Source organism: Megalobrama amblycephala, unplaced genomic scaffold (assembly GCF_018812025.1).
Source record: "Megalobrama amblycephala isolate DHTTF-2021 unplaced genomic scaffold, ASM1881202v1 scaffold532, whole genome shotgun sequence".
Taxonomy (NCBI): Eukaryota; Metazoa; Chordata; class Actinopteri; order Cypriniformes; family Xenocyprididae; genus Megalobrama; species Megalobrama amblycephala.
In genome coordinates this window covers 76,559-86,713 of record NW_025953444.1, presented here as the reverse complement: position 1 = coordinate 86,713, position 10,155 = coordinate 76,559, and the positions used below count along the sequence as shown (strand labels likewise).

General features: G+C 37.1%; 1 long non-coding RNA gene across 1 annotated transcript; it reads right to left on the bottom strand.

Moving 5' to 3' along the window:
* Positions 1 to 3,266: 3,266 nt before the first annotated feature.
* On the bottom strand, positions 3,267 to 10,155 carry LOC125261939. Its single transcript, XR_007183474.1, has 5 exons — positions 9,347 to 10,155; positions 8,990 to 9,086; positions 8,658 to 8,708; positions 4,840 to 4,933; positions 3,267 to 3,607 (listed from the first exon to the last, which is right to left on the bottom strand). It is a non-coding gene; the product is annotated as an uncharacterized LOC125261939 (long non-coding RNA).

Sequence of the window (10,155 nt, the reverse complement as noted above, 5' to 3'; positions counted from 1 at the left end):
AAAACACGGACATAAAACGTCTCAGGTTACGTATGTAACCATGGTTCCCTGAGAACAGGGAACGAGACTCTGCGTTGACAGAACGCATTGGGGAACGTCACGTGACCCAGGTGTCTGAAAGCACTATCCAACAACTCCAATTCCTATTGGCCGGCGACAGCCTATGACGTCATACGGCGCGACCCGAAAGTATAAAGGAGCGCCTGGAGAGACAGTCACCATCTATCGTCTTGAGGGACTGTTCTGTAGGCAGGCAACCTGAAGCATGGCAAGGAAACGCAGAGTCTCGTACCCTGTTCTCAGGGAACCATGGTTACATACGTAACCTGAGACGTTCCCTTTCGAAAGGGAACTCCACTCTGCGTTGACAGAACGCATTGGGGAACGATATACCCACGCCGCCATGCTGGAGGGGAGTGCCTGCCAAAAATATGGCTGAGGCAAAGGCCTCAAAGCAGTTCTCAAACTGCCCAGCAACTCCCCCTCGCGTCACACCAGGCTGTCAGTGACAGCATTCCCTTTGGCCAACAGCCCAAGCTGAACTTCCCAAAGGCTTCTTTCTTTCTCTTTTAACAAATAGAGCCTAGAGAAAATGCTAAGGCGTCTAGAACCCAAATTTTCTTGTAAGAAAAGTGGTCCCTTTAAGGGAATATGGCCAAGGAACCAAAGGGAACTTCGGCCAGTCACTCTCGAGGGGAACGGGGTCACCCTCATTGCCACCAGGGAGGCCGACCTGGTCTTCTCAGGGAACAGACTCAGTTCAGGCCAACCCTGTCTGAATACAGAGCCTCTAAAACGCATTCTTCAGGAAGATAGTAGGTAAGAGTGACTGCAGAAAGGCAGAAACCAGCTCAGACCCACACGTAGAGACGGGCATCCTGGAGAGCAGAACTCAGCTGAGTGCTATGAACCCTCATATCGAGGGGAGATAATCCGCGCAACCTAGGATCTACCCAGTGCTTAATTAACGCACTGAGGAGGCTGTGCGCTGAAAACCCTGAAAAGGGGAGCACAAACCAGCCTGGGGCTGACTTCTAAGACGGGGCCTGATCAAGGCCTAACCATCATAATCAGCTTAGGGAGCTAAGCACTATTACAAACCCAACCCCAAGGGGGAAGCGCAGAGCTCACCTAACAGGTAGACTATGCCAAGAGCACATACTCATGGAGGCCCGAGAGGGGCTTACAACATGACAACAGTTTTATATATATAAAAACAGAAGTAAACTTCAGAAAGTGGCCTGTTTTTGGTAAAGCCATTCTGAACATCTGTCTAAGCCTGCGGCAGACAGACAACTTCCATGGCAGCAATAGAAAGCTGCACAGTGCTCTTATGATAATCCACCCAACACAATCCAACAAGCAGTGTACTCAGTAAAAGCACCTTTTACTCTTTAAGCAAGAGGAGTACAGCGTACGCCAACACGTATTAAGGAAGGCCTGGAAGGCCTATAACCTCAACAGACACGTGGCATCAGCTCGTGGCAGTGTTTAGGTCCCAAGCCTGGTAAACAACCCGCAAAAGAGGGGGTTGAATCTACCACTTGGGCCCCTGGCCAACGAAGTGTATAGAAATAGTTCTCAGAGAGAAATACACCTAAACAAACACCAGTGTATCCAAAAAAGGCGGCCCGCAGGCTTAGCATCCTTCAGGACACATGGCGTAAGTCTCGTGGCCGTTTCCAGGAGCACAAAGATCCAATCCTAAGTGCTAGGTGGCTCTTAGCTCAACTAGAATCATCGACTCAAAAAGGCAACAATAGGTTAAACCAAACCTCAGTAAGGTTTCACTACTGACATCTCATCCTGAGCCGCACAGAAAAAACACAATCTGTGCCAACATGTAAACTAAAAAGGAGGCCTGAAGGGGCCTGCTGATTCAATGACATGTGGCTTCAGCTCGTGAATTCCCAGGGAACCAAGCTACAGGGAACCAGCTCTAACCCACTAACTATGGGAAGCTATCTACTACCTGTGCTAGGCTACACTTTCCAAACAGGCAAAGTACCCTAAGTTCTGTGACTAAAGGGAACCAACACAACCAACATGGTCTAAGGGAGGCTAATTAAGCCTGCTACCTCAAACAGACAAGCTGCAGGGCCTGAAGCAGTGTAATAATAAAACAGTATGTGAGCAAACTGATATCCATTAAACAGCCAATACGAAACTATTGCTAACTAGAAGGAGGCTGAACAGTCCAGCCTACAATCACTGTTATATGCAATATAGCTGATAAACCAGGGGTGTCCAAACTACGGCCTGCGGGCCGCAGTGAATTTTAAGCGGCCCGCAGCTTGTCTATTAAAATATATTATGTGTGGCCCGCCATGCATTATTTACAAATCGTGCAGTTTCACAATGTCAACACAAGGCGGCAGTACTAGATTTTAGGCAAGGGAAGCATTAATGCACCAAAAGCGGAACGAAACAGCGCTACTTGTGCACACCGCGCGACTCACAAGCTCACAAATGTGTTTACTTGCTGAGCGTCTCGAGACCACCAAACAGCTGGTGAGAAGTGTTCAAGTTCGGCGTAGAGGTCTCAGGTACAAGCTGCAAATCTCTCTGTGATTTAATTCAGTTTATAGCCAGCCAGTTGAAACAGCGCTGACTATCAACAACACTAACGTGCAAATCAGGAGAAACATTGAGCCGATCCATACTTTTAAACCAACAATTCACCATGGATTTACTGTGGTAACACTAACTGTAACCATGGTATATTGTCAGAAATTTAAGTTAATATCTTATTTTATTTCATTTTAAATGTAGACTTGTACACTGTAAAACCCGATAAGTTGCGGTAACTCAAACCATTTGAGGAAACTAATTGCTTCAAACCATTTAAGTTTTAAAACTAATATGTATAAGTACTCTAAACTCATATGCATTGAGTTAAATTCACTTAAATTTTAGAGTTGGTTTAGTCAATCATAAGAGTAAAGTCAACTTAAAGATTTTAAGTTTATTCCACTTATTCAGTTTGAGTTCAGATAACAAATCTAACTAAGTCTTAACAACTATATCGTTACTTAAACGGTTTTAGGAAACAGATTGCGGCAAATGGTTTAAGTTAATCCAACTCAAAGTAATAAAGTTATGTAAGACTAAGCAAAACTTAACATTGGCACAAAATTATGACAGAACAAGAGGGTATTCTTAAGTATTTATTGAAAAACAACAGTTACTTCACAAAATGTTCAAGCATAAAATAATTGGGCTGTCAAGTCAAAAATATAACTTTAATAACAATCTTAGATTTTTTCCCCTCCAAGTATAAGACCGCACAAACAAGGAAATATGTTTGTTTAAAAATTTTAATTTTAAAATTGTAAAAGTTTGTAAAATTAAAATAATAATATAAAATAACTATGTTCTAACACCACCAGAAACAGAGTAGATAATTTTTATGTAAGAAAGGAAATTCAACAGTACTTTCTGTACGAACTAAGTGTACTCCAAAGGCAGTGCACTGACTTGGCAGACATCACCTCATCTTCAAAGACAATCAAAATATCCAGTGGGTTAAAAGGTAAAAAGTTCCCTCTTCCTCCTCAACAGCAATGATGGTGAGTGTTGCCTTCTGCACCTGGTCAAGCTCCTTTTTCTAAACGCATTGGAAAAAAAAATTGTGTTAGTGTATGTCACCACACATAAAAACAACCCTTGTCAGAGCAGACACCATATTTAAATTTTCATAAATGAAAATAACATTGTGAAGGTTTTGGAGTATTGTTTACTCAATAGGGTGCGCTTATTTAAAACCCTGTAGTACTTTAATTTTCACAACATGTCTTCCAGAGTTGGTTGAATGTTCATTTTTATTAATAAAAATTTAATTTGGCATCAACCTAAAGTTATTAATTTTTTACACTAAAGAAAAGTGGTGCTTAAAGGGTTAGTTCACCCAAAAATGAAAATTCTGTCATTTATTACTCACCCTCATGCCGTACCACACCCGTAAGACCTTCTTTCATCTTCAGAACATAAATTAAGGTATTTTTCATAAAATCTGATGGCTCAGTGAGGCCTGCATCGCCAGCAAGATATTGAAGACTTTCAGATGTCTAAAAAGCTACTAAAAACATATTTAAAACAGTTCATGACTACAGTGGTTCAACCTTAATATTATAAAGCGATGAGAATACTTTTTGTAAGCCAAAAAACAAAATGACTTTATTCAACAATATCTATTAATGGTCGATTTCAAAACACTGCTTAATGAAGCTTTACGAATCTTGTTTCGTATCAGTGGTTTGGAGCGGCTATCAAACTGCCAAAGTCACATGAACCATTGACATTTCAAAACACTTGATGTAACAAAGCCTCGTTTACTGAAATCAGTGACTTCGGCGCTCTGAATCACTGATTCGAAACAAAAGATTCGTAAAACTTTGAAGATTCATGAAGCAGTGTTTTGAAATCGGCAATCATTAGATATTGTTGAAAAGTAGTTATTTTGTTTTTTTGGTGCACAAAGTATTCTAGCCACTTTATAATATTAAGGTTGAACCACTGTAGTCACATGAACTGTTTTAAATGTTTTTAGTAGCTTTCTGGGCATTAAAAGTGTTCAATATCTTGCTGGCGATGCAGGCCTTACTAACATCTGATTTCATCAAAAACATCTTAATTTGTGTTCTGAAGATGAACGAAGGTCTTACGGGTGTGGAACAACATGAGGGAGAGTAATTAATGATAGAATTTTTGGGTGAACTAACCCTTTAAAAGGATAGTTCAGCTTCAAGAGGAACATAAAAACCCACACCATGCATTTATGCTCATGTCAGCAAAAAGCTTAAAATGTTGCTAAGTAAATATAATGTTGTTTTGACCTACCTTGTGTCTTAAAAACATCGGCAGACTCTTCTTTACAGATAGTAAGACCCGCCAGATCGTAGTTCGAATGACATCAAAGCCAAAAAATGCAGCCCTTGAAAACAAAACAAAAAATTAGGTTAGTTTAACTCACAATTAAACAAAATTTATGGTCAGTTTATTTTTATGATTCATGATAAGACAATTTTCAATCACTGCAACCTAGGATTAGCAATTAATTGACACCTTTATACAAACCCAAGTCAACTTCAGGATAACTGCCAGTGGAAAATAACACAAAAGATAATTTTTCTATCCATATTAATAAAGTCAGCTATAACCAGAACTTAAGACGTAACCAGTATTCTTCTGAAGCAATACAACATGACAAGACAGACTGAAATTTAAGTTGTTATTCACTCTGCCAATACAGAAAATGGTGACAATACATTATCAAACATCATTGGTCCTTGGAGGTCATGATGCCATTCATGTGGTGTGCAAGAACCAATATAGCTTGATGTTAGTTGAGGTTTGTATTATTTTTTGTGTGGGCTGTGTATGCATTGATCAATATGTTTAGATTTAAATTTCATTATAATAAGTTGCAAAAACAAATATTGTATTGCTTCAGTATACTTACCATTTGTGCTGCAATAAAATTCTGATCATCATACATTTGCAAAAATTATGGAAGTAAATTAATGCCAAATGTTTTTGAAATAAAAAGCTTGTTGAATTGCTCTAACTGAAAAAAAATATGCATTACATTAGCTGTACTTGCATTTAGATGCACTGTATTTTTAAGGCTTGCATTTTTATGGGATGAAATTCAACACAGTCGTATATTTAAGCTGTGAATATTTCAATTAAAAATATTTCACACACATTTTCATTATTAAAAATTAAATAATTCATATTCACATTTCAAATTTCACTTCCAAGATATTTATTCTGTTTAAAAATACAACCTATAAAATTCGACTAGCAATTTTCAGTCCATTTTATTTCACTTTACAAATTCGCTTCCACAAATTCAGTGGCTCAAATTCGGCAGAAAATTCAACATTTCACATCCGGGAACTGCAGGAAGAGCAGTAGAGTGCCGATGCATCATCTCTATCTGCTGTTAGTCTTCTTCACCAGCAGGTGCCGCTAGCGGCTGTTTAGGAAGACCAAAGCAACGCTAGTAAGTCATTCATTCATAAAAACGGATTTACAGAATTAGAGCAAGCGGTAAGTGAATGTGTGATGATTATCAGGGCCAGTATAAATGCAGAAAAGCTGATAAAGACACAAAAGCTGCATTTATGTTTAATTCAGTGTCTTTACGCTTACTTTCCCTGTGTAGCTACAGCTTTCTCTACAGTGAACAAGATAACGTTATTGCCCGATGCTGGTGTATAGATCAAACGTTAAATCTGAGATAGACATATATTTCTCTCTGTTGTTTAGTTTCCTTAACTTTATATCGCAGCGCTGTGTTGTAATACTAGGGCTTCCCTCATCCGTCATAGCTGCCATCAGGACATATAAACTCTTAACACAGCTTAATGGACTCGTACAGTGATATAAAAGACCAAACTCGCACCTCATTTGTGATGTAGGTTAGACTATATAGGCTCCAAGAAAGCAGATACTGGCATAAAGTTGATTTGACGCTGAACGTTTGATTATGATATTCGCAAATTTAGGGACTGTCTCTAAAGTTACAACATTCTGTATTCACGTTTCTACCTTCTACCAAACTCTTGTAGACACACATGCACATATACATATTCAAACACACCTCACTCAAAGTACATGCATATATACTATTTCTTTTCTTTTTTTTTACACGTTCATCACACAATTTTTTTACTTTGTTCATTTTTTATTTTACCTGATCATAGATTATCCTGCTTATACAAATTTTAAATAAAATTTAGAAATAAAATTAACTAAGTAGAACTAATTGTGTGATGAATGTGTAAAAAAAAAGAAAAAGTATATGTGCATGTACTTTGAGTTGAGTGTGTTTGAATATGTGTGTGTGTGTGTGTGTGTGAGAGAGAGAGAGAGAGAGAGAGAGAGAGAGAGAGAGAGAGAGAGAGAGAGAGAAGGGTGCATCACTCTTCGACCTGGCACCTATAGATGAACACTTCACAGGTAGTTTTGGTGATTGTAAATCATTCTCATCAAATGCTATTGAGCTTTAAATTATGGCATTTTTTGTATGATCCAATACAGTAGTGAAATACATAGCAATCTTTACATATTACTTGACAGTTTATTTGGAAACACTTTACAGTAAGGTTCATAATGTATTAACTAATGTGAACTATCCATGAGCAACACATTTGTTGTTGTATTTGTTAATCTTTGTTAACGTTAATAAAAATACAGCAGTTCATTGTTCATGTTACTTCACTGTGCATTAACTAAAGTTGACAAATACAACTCTTGATTTTAATACTGTATTAGTAAATGCTGGAATTAACATTAACAAAGATTAGTAAGTGCTGTAGAAGTGCAGTTCATTGTTCGTTCATATCAACTATTTAATATAAAGTGTTACCTTTTATTTTAATAAACATCAAAAATCTAAAAGGTTTGCATTATACCTGACACCTAGATGAACAATTTACAGTTGGTTTTGTGACTAAGTCATTCTCTTTAAATGCTATTGAAGATAGAAACGTGAATACAGAATGTTGTAACTTTAGAGACAGTCCCTAAATTTGCGAATATCATAATCAAACGTTCAGCGTCAAATCAACTTAATGCCAGTATCTGCTTTCTTGGAGCCTATATAGTCTAACCTACATCACAAATGAGGTGCGAGTTTGGTCTTTTATATCACTGTACGAGTCCATTAAGCTGTGTTAAGAGTTTATATGTCCTGATGGCAGCTATGACGGATGAGGGAAGCCCTAGTATTACAACACAGCGCTGCGATATAAAGTTAAGGAAACTAAACAACAGAGAGAAATATATGTCTATCTCAGATTTAACGTTTGATCTATACACCAGCATCGGGCAATAACGTTATCTTGTTCACTGGAGAGAAAGCTGTAGCTACACTGGGAAAGTAAGCGTAAATACACTGAATTAAACATAAATGCAGCTTTTGTGTCTTTATCAGCTTTTCTGCATTTATACTGGCCCTGATAATCATCACACATTCACTTACCGCTTGCTCTAATTCTGTAAATCCGTTTTTATGAATGAATGACTTACTAGCGTTGCTTTGGTCTTCCTAAACAGCCGCTAGCGGCACCTGCTGGTGAAGAAGACGAACAGCAGATAGAGATGATGCATCGGCACTCTACTGCTCTTCCTGCAGTTCCCGGATGTGAAATGTTGAATTTTCTGCCGAATTTGAGCCACTGAATTTGTGGAAGCGAATTTGTAAAGCGAAATAAAATGGACTGAAAATTGCTAGTCGAATTTTATAGGTTGTATTTTTAAACAGAATGAATATTTTGGAAGTGAAATCTAAAAGGTGAATATGAATTACTGAATTTTTAATAATGAAAATGTGTGTGAAATATTTTTAATTGAAATATTCACAGCCTAAATATACGACCATGTTGAATTTCAGCCCATAAAAATGCAAGCCTTAAAAATACAGTGCATCTAAATGCAAGTACAGCTAATGTAATGCATATTTTTTTCAAATAGTGCAATTCAACAAGCTTTTTATTTCAAAAACATTTGGCATTATTTTACTTCCATAAAAAATGGCAATTTAAAAATTTAAATTGAAGAAAGATGTATTTAACATGTTCATAAAGTGACAATTTGTATTTCGTACCATACTAAAGCCCATCGATTTGTTCAATGTGAATTATACTTACTCATATTATTGTAGCCATGTTGATATCACACCACCTTTCAACGTCTTTGCTCTGAAAAGATTAATTTCAAAAGCATGACAACAAACTGTTATTATGAGTTTCACATTAGAAAACGTGAAGAGCAAATAACAGTCTTAAATGTTAACTAACGTTAGCAAAACAGCCATCATAAACGACCCTCGAGCCTCTGTTCACCGGGGCTTCGGCTTGCTTTAGTAAACTGAATTAGCATTACAAGGATATATTATATGAAACTTATGAAGCGGGTCATAAATAAATATTAACAATAAGTTTAAAGGTTGTAATATAGGGAATGGGTGGGTTTACATTACCTGTTGCTGTAGTTTCTGTGGCGCCGCGCGCGCGAGAGATGTGGAAGAAGGTCTGCCAACCGTCTCAAAATATAAAAGTCGCGTTATCTGAGTCCGACTGTGAGAAAGCACAAAAAATATTTCTTAATTTACCACAGACAACCTGTGGGGTACAAAAACACAGCATTTCACCTGCCGTCGATAACTTGGATAGCGTGTTGGCTGGCGGCCTGGCGGCTCGACTGTCTGCTAGCAAACGTTAAACAAATTAGTATTACTGAGCTGGTTAATCTTCAATTAAATAGGTACGAGAATAAAACCGAAAACGTTCAAAAGTGCCACAAATATGAATAAAGTAAGTTAGTTAGAAATGCTTACCTGTTATTTTTCTTGACCGTTGCGTGAGCCCGTCCTCCTGCTGCGACTGAAGGAGGGAAAATGGCGCCGGCGCGATTTTTGTTGCCTAGAAACGCACTTGGATAATACTTTGACATGAATAAATGTAATTAATTTAAAAAGGCTTAATGTAGGTGTGTAGGCTTAATATGAAACAGATCAATGTATTTATTATTGTTTGTGTGTTTATTTGATAGCTTTTAGTTATTTATTTATAGCGTAAGATACTAGATTAAATTAATTTCTGTAACTTAAACCATTAAAGTTAAAATAACATAGTGACTCATTTAGTTTGAGTTCTACTTAATATAATACGTTTTTGAGTTCACATCACAAAATCTGTTAAGTTGAATTAACTTTTTTAAAGTTTTAAGTAAAATGAACTTATTTCATTTAGTGAATTCCACATTTAGGTTTTACAGTGTATTAAATGCCAATAAGGCCATATACGGACTATTTCTGTCATAAATTTGCAGTTTTGTGCATTCGTATTTATATTAAATGTGTTTATAGACTAAATACCTTAAAGCCTTTCTAGATATAGAAACAATATTTTTACTTTTTACCATGTAGTTAAGTGACATGTGTGGTTTTACCTGTGGTGATCTAATTAGAGTACTTTTAATTTAAATAAGAATAGAGTTCTAACTCAGTAATAATAAATTTCACCCTTTAAAAACGAGGTTAAGTTTTATAGATATAGTTTGTGTATTAAATTTGCATCTGTGTCCTATCTCAAACTACTCTACTGTCAGCTCAAGCTTTTGTCAAATCTGTTATGATTTCAAGAA